The following is a 22,770-nucleotide window of genomic DNA, read 5'->3' as shown; positions in this document are numbered from 1 at the left end:
CCCTCTGCCACCCGGGAGCAGACCTAAGCCAGCAGGTCGTTATCTCCCGAGGGGTCCCAGACTGCGAGAGGGCACAGGCCGGGCTGGGGGACCCCCCTCCCCCCCCCAGTGCACAAATTTTTGTGCACCGGGCCTCTAGTATATATATATAATATGCATGTCAGTAATTGAAACGCAACCTGTATTACTATATAGGGCAGAAAGTGTTTAGATAACAATAACTTAATATGCAGCTGGAAGGATGTGAGGGGGCAGAGACTTTAAACAAAGTTGTACAAGAAATGTTTTATTACCTGATTTACAAAAGAGGAGTGAATAAATTCCCCTTAGGGTGAAAAACAGAAATTTTTGAAAAGTGCAATAGAAGTTGTTATGTTAAATTTGATACGTTCCATATCTTCCATTTAAATGCACATTTCTCTTTGGGGGAAGGACATTAAGTTGATGAGAAAAACTATCATCTTGTCCCATACAAGCTTTAAGTTATAATTGTGAGAGACGAATATCTCACTTCTTTAACACTGTAAGAGGTGAGGTTAACAGTTAAGTTGGTTAATTAACTGAAAGGCCAAAGTAAATTTTGTCTAGACCAGCTTTAATGTGAACTTTGAGAGCCCAAATAGTTCAATTTTGCTTTCTAACCGCATTTCTACAAGCAGAAACAGATGCTGCAGGCTAAAGATTGCTCACAAAAGATTCTAATGAGATGAAAAAGTATGAATATAAATTGCACTTTATCTCTGATGCTTTAAGAGGGAATTTTCTCAGAGATTATGTTTAGAAAGATATTATTCCTATGATGAGCATAAATGTTCACACTTAATTTCACTTATTCCAAGTGATACTTCTATTTCTTCTATCTCTTAAGGAATAGCTATATATAGCACATTTAGTTAGATTTTGATAATAAGTAGGGGAAAACATCATTTAATACATTTTGGGGAAAACATGATTTAATTTTTTTTTCACTGATAGAAGAGGTAAGAGTGGCTCTTAGCTTCCAGGTAGAATAGAACATAGAACTCCTTCTAGTTTTTCAAACTTCAGTCTCATGAATCTTGGAGCCAATATATGATTGTGTAGAGATATATCAGTCTGATAGATTTACAATATTGCTCTACAACTAGACTGAAATGGTAGTTAAGGTAAAAGTAGATAATATAGATACTATAACCACTGAAACTTTCTTCTCCCACTTTTTTTTTTCTCACTCAAGGATATTTTTTCCCATTGGTTTTTAGAGAGAATGGGAGGAGGGAGAAGGAGGGCAAGAGAGAGAGAAACATCGATGTGAGAGAGACACGTCAATCGGTTGCCTCCCATTCCCACCCCAACCTGGGTGGGGGATGGAACCTGCAAAGCAGGTTCGTGCCCTTGACCAGGAATCGAACCTGAGACCCTTGCGTCTACAAAGCCAAACTGGCCAGGGCTCTTCTACCACTTTTAAAGAAACATTTCTTATTTAGAAGGAGGATAGATGTTAAATATTATATTAAGTGCTTCAAATACTTTGTGGTGAATAGACTCAGAATATTAGTATAGAAAGGAAATATCAATTCAATGTAGATTTACACTTCTCTACATTAAGTTACTTCTCTTTCATTTCTCTGGGTACAGACTAACCTACTCTAATTAGCGTGCCAAAATTGAAGTTTGTTTTCTTTTTCTTGTGTATCCATCCAAAGGTGAGCAAGCTTTTTGAAGCTACTTGTGCATGCCATCTCTGATTTTTAACTTTCACCTGTGCATACATGGCAGGTGGTTCAATTTCCACCAACTCCCAGCCAGTAGGAAGAAGAAAGGGAGCAGGGAATTCAACATCCTATGGTTTTAAGGTCAAGAGCTAGCAGTGCTGCTCTTCATGTGCCATTGGCCAGAGCACAGTTATATGGCTACACTTAGCTATGAGGGAAGCTTGAAACCTCTAAGCTGGCCCCTACTGATCCCCCACTGGGAGCTACCGTCACATAATCTATAACTAAAATATACTTGCTTTAGATGAAAAAAGATGCATGTTAGATAAAAAGACAGAAGTAAAAGTTGCATGTCCCTTTTACCCACACTTGAGAAAGTCCTGTTGGATTTAGAAAAGAGGTGTCTGGCCCATGGAGCTTTTTTACATTCTTTCAAATATTGACTGAATTTTTAAAGTGCCAGTTTCAAACTGGGAGTATTCCAAGGGGGATAAACAGGCAATTTACCTGAAAAGGTTCCTGGGTGTGGGGTGCTCTTCTTGACTCTCTCAATACTGATAATATTTGTTGAGTTTGCACAATGGGCTTTGCATTGTTCTAAGCATTTTTCACACGGTGACTGATTTAATCCTCACAAGGACCCTTTCAAGTAGGTACTGCTGCTGTCATAGTAGAGATGAGGAAATTGAAACAGTGAGGTGAAAGAGTTTCATATGAAAAGCTTAATAAGCAATGTTGATGAGGCATGGAAGAATAAAATCTGTTAATTCTGATGCAGCAGTAAAGAAAGAAAGGAAAAAAAGTGAGAAAGGGGCAATAACAAAAGATTCCAGTTTAGTGCAGTGCTATAGCAAACACATAGACAGACTGTAGTGATTAGTAGAGTGGGCTGTCAAACTCAGCAGAGAAAGTGTGAGTCACCAGACATAAACGTGGGTAGTGAGGCAAAGAGCAGGGAGGGGTCAAGAGTTACTCTTCTTCAAGAGAGGAGAGTTTCCAAAATTTGACTACAGTTATTTTGTTTTGTGGTTGGGTTTTTTTTGTTTGTTTGTTTTTTTCAAATTAAAACTTAAATGTTTTCAGGAAACCTTAACCATCTATTTGTCACTTTTGATTTTAAAAAAGGCAAAACCTCATAATCTTTTCAAATTCAACTCAGGTTGTCTTTCTGAGGGTGCCTTCCTGATCACCTTTCTCACCTGCACCAACGGAAGAGTTCAGCATTGCTCTCCTCTCTCACCTCTGTACCTTCAGTAGAGTCCGGCGGTGTGTTCACTTATCACACTTGGTTATATTTGTTTACCTGACTATCTTCCTTAACAGTTTATAAGCTCATGTCTTCTTCATGTGTGCTTCCTGTGCCTAACAAAGTACTGAACGCTCTTCATAAATGTTCACTGAATTGAATTAAATGTCTTCACAGCATACAGGAGGGAGGCTTGACTGAAGGTGCAAAGAGGGAAAGCAGATATTTGAACTGTGTGGTCGTTGAATGTTTTGGTACCCACAGCAGTAGACTTAAAATAGCAGTCATTGCATATATTCTGAGCGAGGCCGAGAGAATCCTTTCTAACACCGGTAGGTGCTGTCTAGCAATAGAGGCTGACGTAAGATGAAAGCTATTTCACAGGGCAGCCACAGAAGTTAGCCCTGCAAAAACTGCTTAGCTGAGCATCACAGTACTATTTTCCATTCTTAGCCAAAGGGACTCAGTTCCAGCTAAGAACGCCAAAATGCCTGTGTAAAAAAGTCTGAAGGAAACAGAATATTGAGACTTTAGAAAAGGAGAGAAAAGAAATTAGGCGTGAAAATACTTTCTGATATTTCTGGAAGGCTTTTAGAAGTTTAGAGTCGGTTTACACTGCCACTAGTCAAGTTTTATTTTTGTTTGTTCCTCCAGCACTTAGAAAGTGGCACTTTTCATCGATTCTGTTTTACCACTGCCCTAATTAAAAAATTTATAAGGATGAGCAAGGGGACGACCAGCAATTTATGCTCGTCAGGGAACCATTTCCAAGGCAAGAACATACATTTCAGGTTTGCCAATAGAAACACTTAATGAAGGAAATTTGCTGAAATGTCGAGCAAGACTTATGTATGTTTCCTCACCACCCTCTGTGTTCAAAATCAATGATGGCAATCAATCAACTCGTTGAAAGGATTGATCTTTGTAATTGTGAAATTGAATAGCACAGGGAATGAAGCAACAGAAAGTAAAAATAAGGTCTCCTTTAAAGTTTTGGAGTTTAGGTCTTCAAACACAGCCTTCTGCACAGGCAGGTAAGACAGCTGCTCACTTTCCCCACATGGAGGGACAGAACTTCCTTACTTTTCTTTTTGTCCTTAAAGAGTCTCTGCCTTTTTTGAGGGCAGCTGTTTTAAGCTTCTCCAATATTGCTTAAAGGAATCATTATCCTCTATGTGTCCTGCTTCCGTAGGGAATTTGCTACAGTCAAGCTGTTGGTTTCTTTTGTCACAGGTTGGGTATAAGCCGCAGGACTGACAGTGGTCACTTTGGTTCCAAATGGTAATTAATGAGGCTGAATGCTTAGGTCTGTGGGTACCGTCCTGGTAATCAAGACATTGTTTTTATCAACTCAGACGTGTTTGTAAGTTTTGTGTTTTTCTCCCCCGAATTGCAACATATGGGTTTTTCTATTTTAGGTGAGAAAGCTTTCATATTCCGTGTTAGGTTTGACCGAGGTGTAAAAGTCAAGATCGATAAAGGTTCTCTTGTGTGTGTTTCACTTTAAGTCCTGTTCAGCAGTCACTGTTTCTGGATCACTACTCTGTGTGTGTTGGAGGTAGAATAAGAAGAATCATAACACTTTAATTCCTACCTGGATTTAGGCAAGAGTCTCTTAAGCTTTCACCGAGTTATTAAAATAACATGTCCCTATCATTTGCAAGTCATTTATGATTTTGCAAATAAGTAATAAATGGCTTTGACTCTTTTAACGCTACTAAGCCACCGGCTGTATAAGAAGCTCCCATGTAGAGGTTATTGGATGACATCCCTTCCACATCATTACTAAGCTATTTGTGGGCTCTCCACCATATAGAATAGTGTCCTGCATGTAGAACGCATGTATTGTATAACTAATCCGTGCTGGGCCCTACCAAGACTTTCTATTCTTTTCACATAATTCTGTTCTATAGGCAAGGAAACCAGTATTTAGAGAGGTTAAGTTGCTCTGGTACACACACAGCTTTCATGGGGCATATAATTCAGGATAAGCAAGTTGTTTTCACTATTATATTCTCTTTCCCAAGAACTTACAATTTAATGAGGAAGACAAATAGCTAAATTATATGTCCTCATATCTGAACATTGGATTCATCTTTTGTAATAGTAGGATAAATCTATCCCACAGGTTTGCTGTGAAGATTAAATAGAAAATGTGTATGATGGGGATGACTTATATGTGTGATGTGTGCATACATAATCAGGCACAGGACTTCAAAATGCCACAGCGAATGTACAAATTCCTGATAGAAATGAGCGTCTTCATTGTTCTTTCAGAATGATATATCTCTTTCTTCACCATGCTGTTAATGAGCAAAGCAATGCGTTTTTCCTATCCTTCCTTTTGAGATCCCTCATAGCAAATGTTGAAGGAAGCTGTGTAATTGAAGTACCCAGAGCACATTGCACATTACCGACTTCAGCGACACAACCTGGTGCAAAAACGGCAATCTGTAAGATCCTCTGCGAGACTGAGTTTCTGGAGGCAGAAGCTATGCCTTATGCTTCTGGTTGTTCCGATCCGTTAATTAGCGCAGGGTCTGACACAGTGAATGAAAGTGTGCCGAGTACATCCATATTTCCCATAATGATTTACAAGAACAGAATCAATTGCATTATAGTAACTGAAAGTATTACCAAGGTAGGGATAAAATAACTTTCAGTAAAATAACACAGCCAGTAGTAACAGATTCTGGGCTCTATTCTAAATTTCTTATCTCCACACAGCTGCTGACTTTCTATGGGGTCTTGCACAAGTCACTAATACTTTCTTGAAATTATAATTTATTGATCTAATTTAAATAGACAAAATCTCTACATAGCTATTTAAAATAAAGCTGCAAATAATATTAAGAGTTTTAGAGCTATAAAAACCCAGGAAATGTCTTTCTTTCCACCAAAATCCCACTTAGAAATTACTGTCACCCAAAAATATTGATTGGACAAAAGAGAGCAAATTATTAGTTTTTGAACCAAGGTTTCTTGCTTCCCATCCCAGTGGTATCAGAAAAAGAAAACTTAAATGTTAAGTACTACATGGCATACTTCATGTTTGGAATACACTCAGAATTTACTAAACAATTACATAATTGCCCATCACCCTATAGGATAAGCTTTGTGATTCTGATATTTTATGAGAGAACACAGACTCAGTAAAAGTCATAGAGTCCTCAGAGGCCAACCTAGGACTCAGACTCACCATCCTGTCTTTCACACTTTATTCTACTGTGAATAGCTGAACACTATGGCTGTGTTATGTTCTAATTAAATGAACTAATCTTTATATTGCTTCCCATAACATTTAGTAGTTACATTTCCTTTTCTATTCTTTTATAGATCCTAATTTTCATTATTGAAGGTATTATTTTTCTTACTTGTAAACCATGAAATTAAACTATTTTTCTCCTGGTTAGTAAAAGGCTGCATACTCGGTGGAGGAGGCCATGGGGTATTCATAAACAGATGAAACAGTTCATCCTTATGAGGCATATTTTTACAAAATTCATTCAGTGGAATATATAATAGTTTGTAATACCAGACAGTCACATAGCACCAGGATATACTATGTAAGTGTACTAGAGAGAAAATACTTATCCTGCCTTAAGGTAGATAAAATTTTGTTGAATTCTCTTTTAATAAAACTCCAAGTAGGACAAAAAGTAGAAAGCTTCCAAAGGGCTTATTTTTATTGTTTAAAATTGATTTTAGAGAGAGGAAGGGCAGGAGAGGGAGAGAGAGACAGAGAGAGAGAGAGAGAAAGAGAGAGAGAGAGAGAGAGAGAGACAGACAGACAGACAGACAGACAGACAGACATCGATCAAACCTGCAACCTGGGTATATGCCCTGACCTGGAATTGAACCCACCACCAACCAAGCCACAACAGCCAGGGCTAAAGGGCTTATTTTTAAGCCATAAATTAAGTGTAAGAGGTGAAATCTCCTGGTATGTGAGATTTAGGAAACAGAGGAGGTTGTCATAATCTACAGAATCCCATCCCACTATTTAGGAATACAAAACAATTAGCGCTGCCTTGAAGAAAACTATAGTAACCCAGATAAAGAAACAAGTTACTCTGACTACTTCATGCTAACTTCAATGTACCGAAATTGGTGATTTACATGAGTTTTTCTGATAGGTACAGAACTACTGTAATTCATGTTGGTCTAATTAGAATTTCAAAGGTAATGTAAACTGTAATTGCTTGATTATTTGATCTCAGTGAGAGTTTCCCTACATAAGGCCTCATCCAACTAGTGGAAGGTTTTCCAAACAAAGAATGAGGCTTCCTGGAGAAGAAAGAATTCTCCTCAAAACGGAAACCTGGAAACTCTGTCTATATTGTCAGCCTGCTGGCCTGTGGAATTCAGACTCCAGACTGCACCATCAACTTCCGTCTGTATTTCCAGCCTCCTAACCTGACCTATACATGTTGGGCTTGCCAGTCTCTACCACAGGGGTGGGGAACCTTTTTTTCTGTCGAGGGGATTTGGATATTTATAACATTATCTGAGGGCCATACAAAATTATCAACTTAAAAATTAGCCTGCTGTATTTGGTCAAACATTTCATTAACTCACCCATAATGCCTTGGCAGGGCCAGCTCAAATGATTTCATGGCCCGTTTCCCACACCTGCTCTACAATCATACGGTCACATGAGATAATGCCTTAAAATAAATATATGTGTAAAATATCTATATCCCAATACTACAGCATATTATATAGCATTTGTATAAACACACACACACACACACACACACACACTTATTCTTTCTTTTCTCTGGAGAACTCTAATATTCTCTGCTACCTTATTTACTCAAACCTATTAAACTGTAAAGTGCTTCAAAGCCTTTTGGAAGAGAGAGGATAATTCATTAATAAGCAAATAAATAGTAATTGCACACATAAATATTCTAGTCAACAATACCCTACCATAATTCAAAGGCAAAAAATATATATATATCTGGGCTAAAATGTTTTTTTTGTTGTTGTTGTTGTTTTTCTTAGCAAATATGGATTTCAAGCTGGAAAGAAAATAAAAATGGATAGAGTTTGAATAGCTAAAAATAAAATAGTGTCAAATAAAGAGAATTTCAGGTGAGCAGAAAATGTAACATCGAATTGGTTTTGACAGCAGAGTTACCATAAGCAGTGAGGCAGGAGCAGGCTACTCCATGTGCGTTGATGGTTTCTTTGGGGAGGGAGTAAGGAGCGATTAAGTATTATTAATGCTAGACATTTGTATTTCTTCAGTTAAGAAATTCACTCCAGTGTTTGGTACATATTCACTGCCCCTTCTGTTGGTGCGCTACCCCTGATGCCTGCTGAGGGCGGGCCAGGGGCTGGAATGCAGCCTGTTCCTGTCAGCTCAGCTGCAGGAGGGAAAGCAACTCTAATTCACATAAAGCTTCCAAGCCGCTGGGGCAGCCCTGACACAAGTATGCTCTCAAGCTTCTTTCTTCTCTTTTACTTCAAAAGTGGATAGCTCTATTCCTATTCTATTCGCTTGGCTTTTTCAAAATAATGAGCAAATATTATGTATATGCTATACTGGCAATGCTATTATACTGCATAGTCCTTAACAAGCAAGTTCACCTTTTATTGGACATGCACCCATAGCGATTAGTACCACAGGTGTCTTAGTCCATTCGGGCCGCTATAACAAAATACCACAGAGTGAATGCCTTTTGATAGAGTAGGCAGTTAGGCATGGGCAGGGCAGGAACATTCTATCAAGATCCCCCCTGAGATCTCTCCTAAACACCCACCGTTAGAAAACAGATTAAAAAATCCTTAAAGCAAGGGGTCCAGTGAGCATAGAGCATATCTGCACCTCACCCCACGCCCCGCCTCTTTCCTTAGACACGTTTTCTCTGCCTTTCTTCCTAAGCTCCAAGGGTCTTTCTCTTGCCTCTGTAACTTGTTTCCTGAGTCCACGCAGCCTAACTGGCTCACTTCTAAAAGCCTCTGAGACTTTCTTCCTAAAATGCTAAATAAACTTCTTGAGCTACAGTTCTTGGCTCTGAATTCTTTTTTTTGCTGAACTCAGGAACAGAGGTCTAACACCACCACCAATATTATGAAGGATAGACATTTACCTCCCACAGTTCTGGAGGCTGAAAGTTGAGATCGGGATGGAGGCATGGTCAGGTGACAGCCCTCTTCCCATTTCTATCCTCTCATGGCTGAAGGGGCAAGGGATCTTTCTATTTGCTCTTTCAGAAGGCACGAACCATATTCACTAGGTCTCTGCCTCATGACCTAATCCTCTTACCTACTAACATCATCACATTGGACACTAGAATTTCAACATATGAGTTTTGGTGAGACACAAATCTTCAAATCATGGCAATGGGTAAATCCTTTCGTGTAACCACTCTGGGGTTCGGATTAGGGTCCTTCCATTTTCAGTGCCCTTTCCACCCACTGCTATACCCCTTTAGAGAAGGAAAAACTTCAGTTCTTGTATTTCATATTTATAAGCCTAGTGAAGAAGAGAAAACTAAACAAAACCCTTTCTTTTCTCAGTTATTCTAAAAATACTTTTGCTTTATGACTGGGCTTAGTCTTTCTCAAAGTCATTAACTACAACTAAATTGTTTTATCTTTAAACTTCTGAAATAATCTTATAGTATTTCATAATATTTGGGGATTGTGGGTGTATTTATCACCAAGTGAAGATAAATTAGTGAGGGAAACAGCATTTGCCAAATGCCTAAAATATAAAGATCGATATGTTTTAACCTACAGACAACACAACAAGGTTATGACCACATTTAACATACCCAGTCATTGATGCCAACTAAAGTTTTTAAAAGCTCCCTGCCTAGACTTAATACTTTAGTTCAATTTACCTATGTCTTTGAAGTGCTTGCTGTGTGCCCGACTCTAGAGTGAAACTGATCCTTACAAAAATCTCTTTGAACAGAAGCAACAATGAAGACAATGTCCTACAATCGGACGTGGTAGGTAAGCAGGTGCAGGTTGGACGTTAGATGCCACTCTCTCCGTGGGGATCCTGCTGAACCAGTCCCACCCCGTTCCATTCTTCCTGGTAATGTGACACATACTCCAGTCAAATGGGAATCCCAGCACCTTTCAGAGAGAGATGTGCTTTATTTGTTTGTTCATTCATTTTGAATGATGTTTTAATAATTATGTCTTCCAAGCTATATTTTCCTGATCTTTATGATGATGTAAATGTCAACCCAAAGGGTAAAGGATTCCCCCCAAAATGCAATCTGCTTTGAAGTGAAATTTTATTATTATCCACAATTTTCCTATTACTTATTTCTTTAAAGTAAAAATGATATTCTATATAATATAAACATATATATATATATAATCCACATATTATTATTTTCACATGTGATATGAAATGTGTTGATAAAAGCACCATTTGTGATTTTCAAGTGGGTTAGTTTTTAAGCTTTAGGTTAATTATGTGAACTTCCAAATGTATTTACCCAGAAACTTCTTACTGGCTGAATTTCACCACCTGCTAGTTTTGTTAGTGTATTTCTTTTTTAAAAAAATTCTTTATTGTTTAAAGTATTACATACAGTATTACATATGCCTCCTTTTCCCCCACTGACCTCTCCCTGGCCCTCCCCACCCCCCAGCACATGCCCTAAACCCCCTACTGTCTGTGTCCATTGGTTTTGCTCATATGAAGATTTTTTCTCTTTGACAAAAACAAAGAACATGGCAGTGAAAAATGTGAAGACTTCTGAAACTTGAGTAAAGAATGCACTATTAGTAAAAATATGAGACTATTGCTATAGGATCCTTGATTTCACAAAGCTGTATGAATTTTTTATGTACTTTGGTATCAGTGATGACAAACTTTGTAATTTCTCACTGATGATACAGGTTTAATTGAAGATGGTGCTGGAAAATTAGATAATTGGATAATTATTGGCATGTCTCATACATTAGGAGTGTTTGATAGCAGCAGTCATATCACCAAAACTGTGTTGTACAATAAAGTACACACTAGTCACATGTAGCTACTGAGCACCTTAAATGTGCCTAGTCTGATGCATTTAAATGTAAAATCCTCACTAGATTTTGAATATCTGGTAACATAAAAATAATTGAAATATATCATTAAATATTTTCCCATAAATATATGTTGAAATAGTTACATTTTGAGTATACTATATTAAGTTAATGCCATTGTTTATTTTTATTTTTTTAATTGGCTGCTAAAAAATTTGAAATTACATATGATGTTTATATTAGCAAATCATAAAGCACTGAACTATAAAACTGCAGGAGAGGAGACATCAGAATAACAATATATGATCAAATATCTCTCAAAGAACTGTCTTCAATGGCTACCTTGCTTTTAAAGAATCCACCAGAATGTAAGATGCTTGAGGGCAGATATTTATCTTATTCACTACTGAATTCAAAATGCCAATGCAGTTTTGGAATTAATGGAGGATATAATTTCACATATAGTAGGTAAAAACATGGGTGGCAGCATCAGGCAGACTTGCCTGTGCCATTCACTGAGCAAGTTATGAAAGACTGCTGGAACCTCCCTTCCCCTTCTTAACTAGCTTTTCCAGTAAATGATCTGTTTTAGCTAACCTTTCCCATAAGTTCTGATACCCTGGTCTGTTTCCAGTAAATGATCTGTTTTAGCTGACCTTTCCCATAAGTTCTGGTGCCCTGGTCTGGTCGTAACATAGCTATTTTATCTCCCCTAGAATCAGGTTGAGTAAAGACAGACCACTCTACCCCTAGGAGATGAGTCAACTGCTAACACAAACCAGACCTGTCCATTAACTGTTAACCTAGTTTCCTGACATTCCAAGCCGCCTGCGTGTGGCTATTGCCCTGACATTCCTGACCACCTGCGTGTGGTTTTTGCCTTTATAAACCTATGCTCTGCAACTGCTCGGGGCTCCCAGTCAGCCAGCACTTCCTTCGGGTTGCTGCGTGTCTGCCTGAGAGTCCCTGCGCTGCGCTTGTAATAAATCCTCTTGCTTTTGCATCAAGTCTTGGTCTCGGCGTTTGACTTGGGGTCGTCGCCCTCTCCGTCAGGCACATCGGGGGTCTTGGGACCTCACAGTTACAAAGGATTTCAACTTTAATCCTCACCTGCAAAATGGAGATCATATACACTCAAAGTGATTATTTTAAGGATTAAATAAGACTACACACACACAAACACACATGCAGTGTTCATAATGGGAAAAGTGAAATATCTGATAGATGTAAATGACAATGTACACCTCTGGTATTGTTTTCATACTTCAAGAGTTATGATCATGGGTGCATATGCATGGTGAACTGTTGCCGTTCCCTGAGCTTGGAAAGGGTAATAAAGTTACCCTGCTCAATTGTAGATTTTTAAAAATTCTGTCTTTCATAGCCTGATCAAACACATTAGATAGAGCCATGTAATAGTTTTTTGTTGCTGTTTGTTTGTCTTGATTCAGTTTTCAGGCCCTGGCTAGAGACCAGTCACTTCCCCTTTTTGAGTATCTGAGTAAGTCCACATTCCAACCTCTTTCTGTATCAGACCTTTATACTCTGGGCCACCATGCACCAGATCTAATAGGAATAGCTTCTATGCTCCAGAATCTGCCGAATTTATTCAAATTAGCCAACCCTCAGGAAGCTCCAAGAAGCCTAGCTTATTTTACCCCATTTGCCATATCTAACCCGCTCCCTTTGTTGTTACAGTTCCAGGGTGCTGCTATACTGCCCCTGGGTGAAACCAGTGTTTCTGCCCAGCAGCCTCTCCCTTTCAATGCTGTAAGAGTTTGCCCAATGCCAATGTGTATGTTCCATCATCAAAATCTTAAGAAAACAAAGCCATCTAGTATTTTCAGTAGTTAAAAAATAATTAAGAAATTAAGAGGAAAAGAGAGAGAGAAATGAAACAAAAGAAAAAACAAAACAGGAAAATAAAATAAATGAAAAAATAAAATAAACTATCAAAACATGTTTTCCATTTATACAAGAATTTAGTGTATTTCCCTCTAATTATATAACTATTTAATTATTTTTACTAAGTATCAATGATGACCTTGACACAATTCCTAATACAGAGTAGACATCACACTATTTTGTTGAATGAATGAATTTAATCTCCAATGCTGTTTTCTTATGGCCTACAACATTCATAGAGAAATTTAATCAAAATATTGAAATGGTATAGTGTAGGAGAAGGTATACACAATGAACATATAGTTTCTGCTTAAACTATAATAAAATATAGGGGAGAATTTACTTGGTATCTCAAATTTCACTATCAAGACAATCAGGTAGTAAGCAAATGAAGGAGCAGTGACCAGACAGCTGGAGGAACCATGCCATTGTTTACAAGGAAGAGGATTCTGATACAGCCCGTTACTGAAATAGCTTTTTCAGGGGACCATTTGTTAACGTGGCATATTCTAGAATGTAAGTTATATAAAGCAAGTTTCATAATGACAAGATCTTTGCACAATGTCTCATGCATAGTAAGTGCCAGTGAGTATGTTGAATGAATGAATCCCAAATGTTGACAGATTCTCTTTATATCATAATATAACAGACTAGAAGCTTTAAAGAGACTGTGGTCTATGTAGTTGTTTTTTGTTGTTGTTGTTTAAACTTGTTGTATGAATTAGGGATTATTGATTTCCAGTGCAAAAGCAAGCAAAAAAAAGTCAGTATAATATTAAACACTGTAAATGCAAGTGTATCCTTCTTGGCTGGGAACCATTGGAATCCAGTAGATGGAGAAAACAAAATCAATGCCTTTTAGAAGTCTCTTTCTAAAGCAAATCAGGAATCTGATTATGTGAATTGTGAAATCAGCATTATGCAGTGCCTTGCATTTTTGCAAATGTGCATTTTGGAGACAACACCATGTTTCTCCAGTTAGGAGATTGCTGAGACAACTCATGGTTGAAATGAGCCTATTTATTGCTTCAACTAATACTTTATTTCGGTTCTACAAACTCTTCAAGTTATTTTTGAGTTTTCCTTAAATGGCTTTCAAACCATATACAAGACAGCCTTCTAGGACTTTGTGGCAAAATATCAGGATCCATAAGACATAGTCAAACTTGCAAAGGGTCAACTGGAAACAGCTTCATTGAGGGATTTCACTGTTCGAGGACCATCTGCAGACCATATGCTCTTCATCATATGTTCAAAAAATTTGAGGGCTTTCTCTTCCTTTTTTTATTATTGATTTTCCCCAATAAGTAAATATATAAAGTGGCAAAGTTTTTAATTCTACACATCTAATAAGAACATGTTAAAGAACTTCATCACAATGGGTTATTGCACTATCCTTTTAACTGATATATATACATATATATTTCTTTTTAGTCTTACAAAAGTCAATCTTGCAGTTTTCCTCATGTCAAAGTAATCTTCCTAAATAATTATTTTCATATCATTTGCTTACTAAATTAGGTTTTCAATGACTCCCACTTTCCAAAGATCAAATTCCAAACTGCTTACCTGAGAGTGGGAAAGCCTGATACATTCTTAATTCTTTAAGCGCTCCATGCAAATAGTGCTACCAAGTCTTAGCTGTGCCTTTTCTTGCACTCTTCTTTAGCTGATTCCTACTTATCTCCAGGATTCAACTCAATTCTTGAAACAGGAATTTTAGGGGTAAATTAGGACAGGTTTAGGAAATTTTAGAGATTTGGGAAATTAAGAGGACCATGGAGGAAGCACAGGGCTGCAGAGCAACAGAAAACATATTTCCATAGAATAGGGCAGCTGAAAGGTTGCAACTAGTACATTTCCATAGAATGAGGGCGCTGGGAACAGCAAAAGATCTATATTTACAAAATAAAGGGAAGGAAGCCCTTTATCCAGAAGGAGAAGAAGAAAGCCAAAGGGAATAGGAAAACAATAAGGAAGAAGGGAGGGAGAACCTCACATGTCCCACATGAGGTTCAACCTTTGAGCCCAGGAGTAACTATAGTAACCAGTCTAAGGGAATAATAACCAATCAGAGGGCATATCAAGGTACCAGGATCTGCAGCCTTTATAAGCCATAGGGAAAAAGAACTCAGTGGGACTCCTTCCCTCTCCCCATGTGGGAGTCTGTACTTGTTCTTTAATAAATTTCCACTTTTACTATACCGTCTTCTGTCCATGGATTCATTCTTCAACTCCAGCGGACAAAGAATCTGGGACATCCTGCCCAGGGGAACACCGAGTGTTCCAGTCCAAAAATTCTGCTTCATTCTCACCTTCTGTATGGAACTGTCCACTTCAGCTTCTGATGATCACTCTCTATTTTAAAATTAAGGCTAACTTTTAGAACTATACCACATACTTGGTTATTATACTGTTTTGTCACTGGTTTATTTCTGGTTCTATGTTGTGTCTCCTTATCATTGCCAATAACTGTATGATTCTTTATATCTGCCCTCTGATCACCCTCTATACCAGTGATGGCGAACCTATGACACGTGTGTCAGAGGTGACACATGAACTCATTTTTTTTGGTTGATTTTTCTTTGTTAAATGGCATTTAAATATATAAAATAAATATCAAAAATATAAGTCTTTGTTTTACTATGGTTGCAAATATAAAAAAAAAATTCTATATGTGACACGGCACCAGAGTTAAGTTAGGGTTTTTCAAAATGCTGACACGCCGAGCTCAAAAGGTTTGCCATCACTGCTCTATATCATTTCAGCTCCAGTAACTCCATTACTTCCATCCCAATAGTTCCTTAACCCCAAAAGGTCCTCAATGCAGTTTTTCAACATCCACTCTCGAGCATACTTCTTCTCTTGGCTCTTCGCCTACTATAGCAACTGCCTTGTGTATATCTTTAAATCCTTTCCTGACACATCTTTTTTTTTTTCTTGCCCAATAAACTAAAACAATTGTTGAATTCAAATATTTGTCTGTTCGATACCTATATTCAGCTCTGTAAATCTATTTTAATAAATAAAAATTATAGGACATAAAATTACAAAAACTATGCTGACTTTAAAATTATTATCGAAAATCTCAAATGGGCATGTCTATAGACTACATCTAATGATGGGCACTAACAAGTCCTCCCCTCTCTCTACCATGTATTATATTCTTCCCCTCATGAGTAGAATCTGGGCAGGTCTTGTGCTGGACTTAATTAATAGAGTGTGGTGGAAGTGATATGGCAGCAATCTGTGGTTTAGGCTCTGAGAGGGTCCCAAAGTTGCTAAGGAAGCACAGTGGGGTAAAGCGAGTATCCATACTAGCCTGGGAATTAGGGAAGGTTTCTTGGAAAGAAAAGCTTCACCTGATAGAATTAATTTGTGAGTTAAAATCATTCTTAGGTTATTTTATTACCGTTTATATTATTATGTTTTGAGTTTATAAAGTAAGAACAGAATAATATATTGTCTATTATTTTGATGTAAATTATTTTCAAGTTTGTTTCCAACACAAACTTTTATTATTCTTTCACTTAAAGTTATATTATAATTTACAGAATTTTATCATACTTTTTTGTTGTTGTTAATCCTCATCTGATGATATTTTTCCCATTGATTTTTAGAGAGAGTGGAAGGAAGGGGAGAGACAGAGAGAGCGAGACATCAATGTGAGAGAGACACATCGATTGGTTGCCTCCTGCACGTGCCCTGACTGGGGCCGGGGATCTAGCCTGCAACCCAGGTACGTGCCCTTGACCAGAATCAAACCCAGGACCCTTCAGTATGAAGGCGCTCTATCCAGTGAGCCAAACTGGCTAGAGCTATCACACATCACATTTTTTGATTAAGTGGAATTACTGTATACTTAGAATAGTAAGGTGTTGGCATTGCATAGTGATTACATGCACAATCCACAATATTTGTTGTTCTCCTAAATGTGTCATATAAAAACCTGTGTGAAGTTCTTGGCTTCTTCACTTATGAATTGCACAATCTTGAAAAATAACTTAGTCTGTGTCTTAGAACTGCCATCTATAAAATGGAGACAGTGTTTCCCATCTTTTAGAAATTGTTGTGAGGATTGAATAAAATAACATATTAAAGTACTTAGAATATTGTATGAGGTAAGACAGCAGTATCAGTGGTTATTACTACATAACGAGTTTAGCTCTAAGTAAAACTTGCAGAAGAACTCTCAAGGGAATTGCTCTATTTCTTGCTGAAGAAAATTTGTGGTATTTTGTGTTATCAAATTTTTGTTTCAGACAATAAATGTAGACTCTATAAATAAAAGGAAAAAACAACTCTGAGGTAAATATTACACAGTCCATAGACTATAAGAAAAGTCTTAATACATAAAATATTGTTATTACTTGTCTGTTAACTCACACACACACACACACACACACACACACACACACACGATAGACAGCACATCAGAACTCCCAGACAAGTAAGTTTCCTGTTTTTCTTCTATTTCCTTGTTCTTTTTTTTTTATTTAAAATTTTTATTGTTTAAAGTATTACATGAGTCTCCTTTTTCCCCCATTGACCTCTCCCTGGCCGCTCCCCCCGCCCCCAGAACATGCCCTCACCCCTGCTACTGTCTGTGTCCATTGGTTATGCTCATATGCATGCATACAAGTCCTTTGTTGATCTCCTACTCCCTCACACCCCCCCCCCCTTCACTCTGAGGTTGGACAGTCTGTTTGATGCTTCTATGTCTCTGGTTCTATTTTTGTTCATCAGTTTATGTTGCTCATTATATTCCACAAATGAGTGAGATCATGTGATATTTATCTTTCTCTGACTGGCTTATTTCTTTACTTTTAATGTCAGGACTCCTGAGGAAGGAAATGGGGATCCGTTCAGTTTACTCCATTCATAGAATACTCATAAGTGATTACATTAGTGGTGGTAGCCGTGGCCCCAGAGGTGAAGAGAGAGGCCGGAAGTGCCAATGACAATATGTCCACAAGGGAATAATGCTTTAAAAAGAGTTTCAAACTTCCTTGAAATGCACAGACTCAGCCCTGGATTTATTTATTTGGATGTTGCCAAGTAGCTTGTGTCTTTAAGAAAAAACTAATGGAGAGAATTGGGAGATTGCTTCCCGATCATCAGGTTTGAAAAAGGCCGCATCTTTACTGAAGGCCAGGTCATCATAATCTGCGTATATGTTTGTGTTTAGTAAAGCTTGTACCAGCTTACGGTTCGACCATTCTAAATTTTAGAAAAGCAGGGCACAACTAATCACTTATGATGAAATTGTTGAGTGGTGGAGCCTGAAGGACATGCAGATATATTGGGAGACTTGCATTATGTAATAGATGTGTTTCAGAAAAAATGGGAAATATGGATCATTTTTAAAAATAACTGAATTGAGATTTATTGATCATAGTTTTTAATAAATGGATCCATTTCCTCCTTATTTTTCCATAAAATTAAGGAAAGAAAAAGTTATAAAGGAAGAGATTAAACCATTTTTGTTTTGGATCAAAGGATTGCCCACAGTATATAAATACTATTCAAACATCAAAGCAATGTGAATTAAAAAAATAAAAATACCTTTCAGTGACATGCTAGAAATATATCTTTATGGGGATACTTTGAAAATGGCTCTCTAGCATAGTTGCTTAACATTTTTTCATTACAGTCTAAAATTAATTTTGGTTTATACAGTGTTCCTCACACAAATCTCAGTGCTTCTGGTGCTAAGTGTGAAACAGCATGACTGTGTCCTGAGGCCCACCAGAGTTTCAGTAAAAATTGTGAAAGACAAGTTTCACATCAGTTTATAGAGTTAATCAGGCAATTAGAAAATTCCTGTTTTCTACCCTTTGCTGGACCACTTTGAAACTCTACAATAGACTTTAAGTTTATTTCTACATGATCAGGTAGTCAACTTAATCTTGAAAGCACACATTCAAACTTTGCACTTGCCTAATGGATGCCATCTTTTATGACTTGATGTACAATGCAAATTCCATCTTAATTCAATACAATTAGCCTTAATGAGCCCTTCCTGATCTCTCCTAATAGGCAACATATATAACGCTTGTAATTACAATGACTTACTTTTGTCATCAATAGATAAGATACCACTGGATGACCTCTACTCCTCTAGTAGCCCCTGCGTTACTATAATATTTTAAAGATGCTGTTATTCAGCTTATGGGATTCAACCAATATTTTATGGTACATGTACCAATCATTACCTGAGAGTATTTCTTCATGGTTCAATGCAAGTTCTCTGGAGCCTAGGTGCCTAGGTTGAAATCCCAGCTCAAATAATTAATAACTATGAGACCTTGTGACAAGATCGCTGTATCCTACCTTCTCATTTGAAAATGATACTGACAATGAGAGCCTGGAAGTAGTGAAGGACAGTGAAAAAGCATTAGGAGCAATGGACTGTAGATTCCAATGGAAGAAAGATAGTTGAAATTGAAACACTAGGATGTATGATTTGGGGGTTTGGGGGAGAGTGTTGTTAGAAAGTGATTAAGGCTATTGGTAATGACAACATCTAGGATACAACAATGAAAATGGGTATTTGAGAAAATTTAAAGGACAAGGTCATTAAAAGAGAGAACAAGGTACTAATAGGTCTGGGTATTAGAAGAATAGTATGTGGATATTGACAACACTAAGAATTAGGACAAGAATATATTGGAAAAAATAACAGTGAACCTGATTCTCCTGCTGATTTTATATAAAGCCTCTAAAACAAGCAAGCAAACGAACAAATGGTTCTGTCATTTCCATATACATTCCTTTACTATATGAGAGGAGTAAATGGCAAGTTGGAAATTGACTGTAATGAGGAGTAATGGATAGCGCTATCTAAACTTTTTTTCGAGAGAGAGAGAGCAAGAGAGAATCTAAAAGAAGCAAGAAATAAAGAGGACACATCTCCTATCTTCATGACATATTTTTGGGGGCTGCCTCATTTTCTTACAGAAGACAAGAATGTTAATAATGTAATGATGATAGTGATAGTAAAAATTAAAATACTGAGGGTGTCCGGGGAAAATGTGTGCTTAGGGGAGGACCAGATTTCAATTAGAGCATGGTGTTTGAGGGAATACTGAGAGAAGAAGTTCAGGGTTCAGGGAATTTGCTGCCAATCTTGACTTTCAGAGGTAAAAGGGTTTCAGGAGGGTAGATAGGGAATACATGGTATCAGATAAAAAAAAAAAAAGGTGTAAAAATCCACATGGGGATCAGAAAACAAGAATATTGGCTGACTGGGAATCCTGCTAGTCTCCAGGTACATAATATATATGAAGAGGTAGAAGGGAAGGTCTGAGAGCTGTGGGTATAAGAAAGGAGAAAGTCTTACTAAGAGTACCCAGAATTATCTGGGCAAAACCTGTCCTCTTATCTGCCTCAGAACCTGTATTCTTCCTCATACATTAAAAACACTGGGGCTGATTTGAACTTCCTTAAATTTCTAATCCCTTGCCTCAAAAACTTGATTCATCTTCATCCTTTCTCTCCTCTCTACCTTTGCTACATTTTAAAAAGCATCGTTTACACTTGTATGCATTGTACCTCCTCAAATACATTTCTATACACATTTTCAATATATTCTCACACAAGCTTTTTAGGAAAAAATAACCTTCTTAAATAAGATTCACTACTGTGATCTTAATACCATTCCATAATCTCTCATATGGGGAACTTTATTCTATCAATTGTGTTTGTTTTTTCTCTTGAGTAAAAAATCTATTCATTTTTATTATGGGTTAAAAACCTTGAGGAGAATGATGTTCAAATAACCAATACAATGACAGTGTAGCAGATAGAGGGTTGAATTCTAGTCTTAATATTGTAGACCTTGGGCAAGTTACTTAATGCATAGGAAGCTTAATTGCCAAATAGATGCTGTAGATTTGAACATGTTAGTAGCAGATCCACAATGTTACCATAGAACAGTGATGGTGAACCTTTTGAGCTCGGCGTGTCAGCATTTTGAAAAACCCTAACTTAACTCTGGTGCCCTGTCACATATAGAAATTTTTTGATATTTGCAACCATAGTAAAACAAAGATTTATATTTTTGATATTTATTTTATATATTTAAATGCCATTTAACAAAGAAAAATCAACCAAAAAAATGAGTTCGTGTGTCACCTCTGACACGCGTGTCATAGGTTCGCCATCACTGCCATAGAAAGACCCTGAACTTACTAGTACATCCTCCCACAGACTCAACAAATATACACCTATATATACAGCAATTCCTTCTTTTTTGTAAATATATTTTTATTTATTTCAGAGAGGAAGAGAGATGGAACAAAGATACAAATATACATCTATATATACAGCAATTCCTTCTTTTTTGTAAATATATTTTTATTTATTTCAGAGAGGAAGAGAGACGGAGAAACAAAGATAGAAACATTGATGATGAAAGAGAATCATTGATTAGCAGCCTTTTACTAACCTCACACCAGAGTTGAGCGCACAGTTCGGGGATGTGCCCTGACCGAGAATTGAACCATGACCTCCTGGTTCATAGGTCGACGCACAACCACTGAGCCAGGGTGGCTAGGCCAGCAATTCCTTCTGAAGGAAGACTGAAGGCTCTCCATTAACATGGAACCACAAAAGGCCCAAAATAGCCAAAGATATCTTGAGAAATAAGACATAGATTGAAGTATCATACTACCTGACATCAAACTATGTTATCAGGGTATAGTAATCAAAACAACATGATGCCGGCATAGAAACATACACATAGATCAATGCAATAGAGAAGCCAGAAATAAACTCACACCTACATAGTCAATTAATCTATGACAAAGGGGCAAGAATATACAATGCATTAAAGACAGTCTCTTTAATAAGTGGTGTTAAGAAAACTGAAACTAGACTGCTCTCTTACACCATAATAAACAAGAATAAACTCAAAATGGATTAAAGACTTAAATATAAGACCTGAAACCATACAACTCCTAGGAGAAAACATAAGCAGTGAAGTCTTGGGCATAGCTCTTAGCAATATTTTTTGAATATTTCCCTGGGCAAAAGAAACAAAGACAAAATAAACAAATGGGACTATATCAAACCAAAAAGGCTTGGCAGAGTGAAGGAAACCACCAACAAAATGAAAAGATAACTTACTGAGTGAGAAGATGAGATAATATCCAAAATATATAAAGACATATACCATATGGTTTCACCTATATGTAGAATCTACAAAAAGAAAACCTATGAGCCCCAGCTGGTTTTGCTCAGTGGTTAGAGCATCAGCCTGAAGACTGAAAGGTCCCAGGTTCAATTCCTGTCAAGGGTACATGCCTGGGTTGTGGGCTCGATCCCCAGTAGGGGGCGTGCAGGAGGCAGCCGATCAATGATTCTCTCTCATCACTGATGTTTCCCTCTCTCCCTCTCCCTTCCTCTCTGAAATCAATAAAAATATATTTTTATAACAAAAGAAAACAAACAAACAAATAAACCAAAACAGAAACAGATTCATAGGTACAGAGAACAAACTGATGGTTGCAAGAAGAAAGAAAGGTGAGAAATTGGTGAAAATTATGAAGGGAAATAAGTGGTACAAATTTCCATTTATACAATAAATCAGTTATGGGGATGTTATGTATAGCAAAGGGAATACAGTCAATAATCTACACTAATAAAACAGAAACATGGTAATTAGCGTACGACCGCTACCCTTTTCATTGGCTAATCAGTGAGTATATGCAAATTAACTGTCAGCCAAGATGGCGGCCGGCAGCCATGCACTGAAGCGAGCAGGGAGGCTTGCTTGCTCCAGTGACTGCAGACTTCAACGTTCATCGCCTAACTTGCCTGCCTCTCAGCTGCAACTCTAAGCAACTATGTACTATGTTGCAAATAAGAAGCTAAACAAAACCCCAGAAACCGGCTTTCATTCAGCCGGGATTCATTCAGCCA

General features: G+C 37.5%; 1 protein-coding gene and 1 long non-coding RNA gene across 2 annotated transcripts in view; both read right to left on the bottom strand.

Annotated features, from left to right (window-relative positions):
• CNTN5 (contactin 5) overlaps positions 1 to 22,770 on the bottom strand; it is a 1,092,962-nt gene that overhangs the window by 498,303 nt on the left and 571,889 nt on the right. The gene's annotated exons all lie outside the window — the stretch shown is intronic.
• LOC106727119 lies at positions 3,023 to 12,006 on the bottom strand. The gene is made up of 3 exons (XR_001363280.1): positions 11,846 to 12,006; positions 10,532 to 10,537; positions 3,023 to 3,035 (listed from the first exon to the last, which is right to left on the bottom strand). It is a non-coding gene; the product is annotated as an uncharacterized LOC106727119 (long non-coding RNA).

The sequence above is a fragment of the Myotis brandtii genome, unplaced genomic scaffold, assembly GCF_000412655.1.
Source record: "Myotis brandtii unplaced genomic scaffold, ASM41265v1 scaffold37, whole genome shotgun sequence".
NCBI lineage: Eukaryota > Metazoa > Chordata > Mammalia > Chiroptera > Vespertilionidae > Myotis > Myotis brandtii.
Note: the sequence above shows the minus strand (reverse complement) of the source record. Positions and strands in the feature narration are given on the sequence as shown.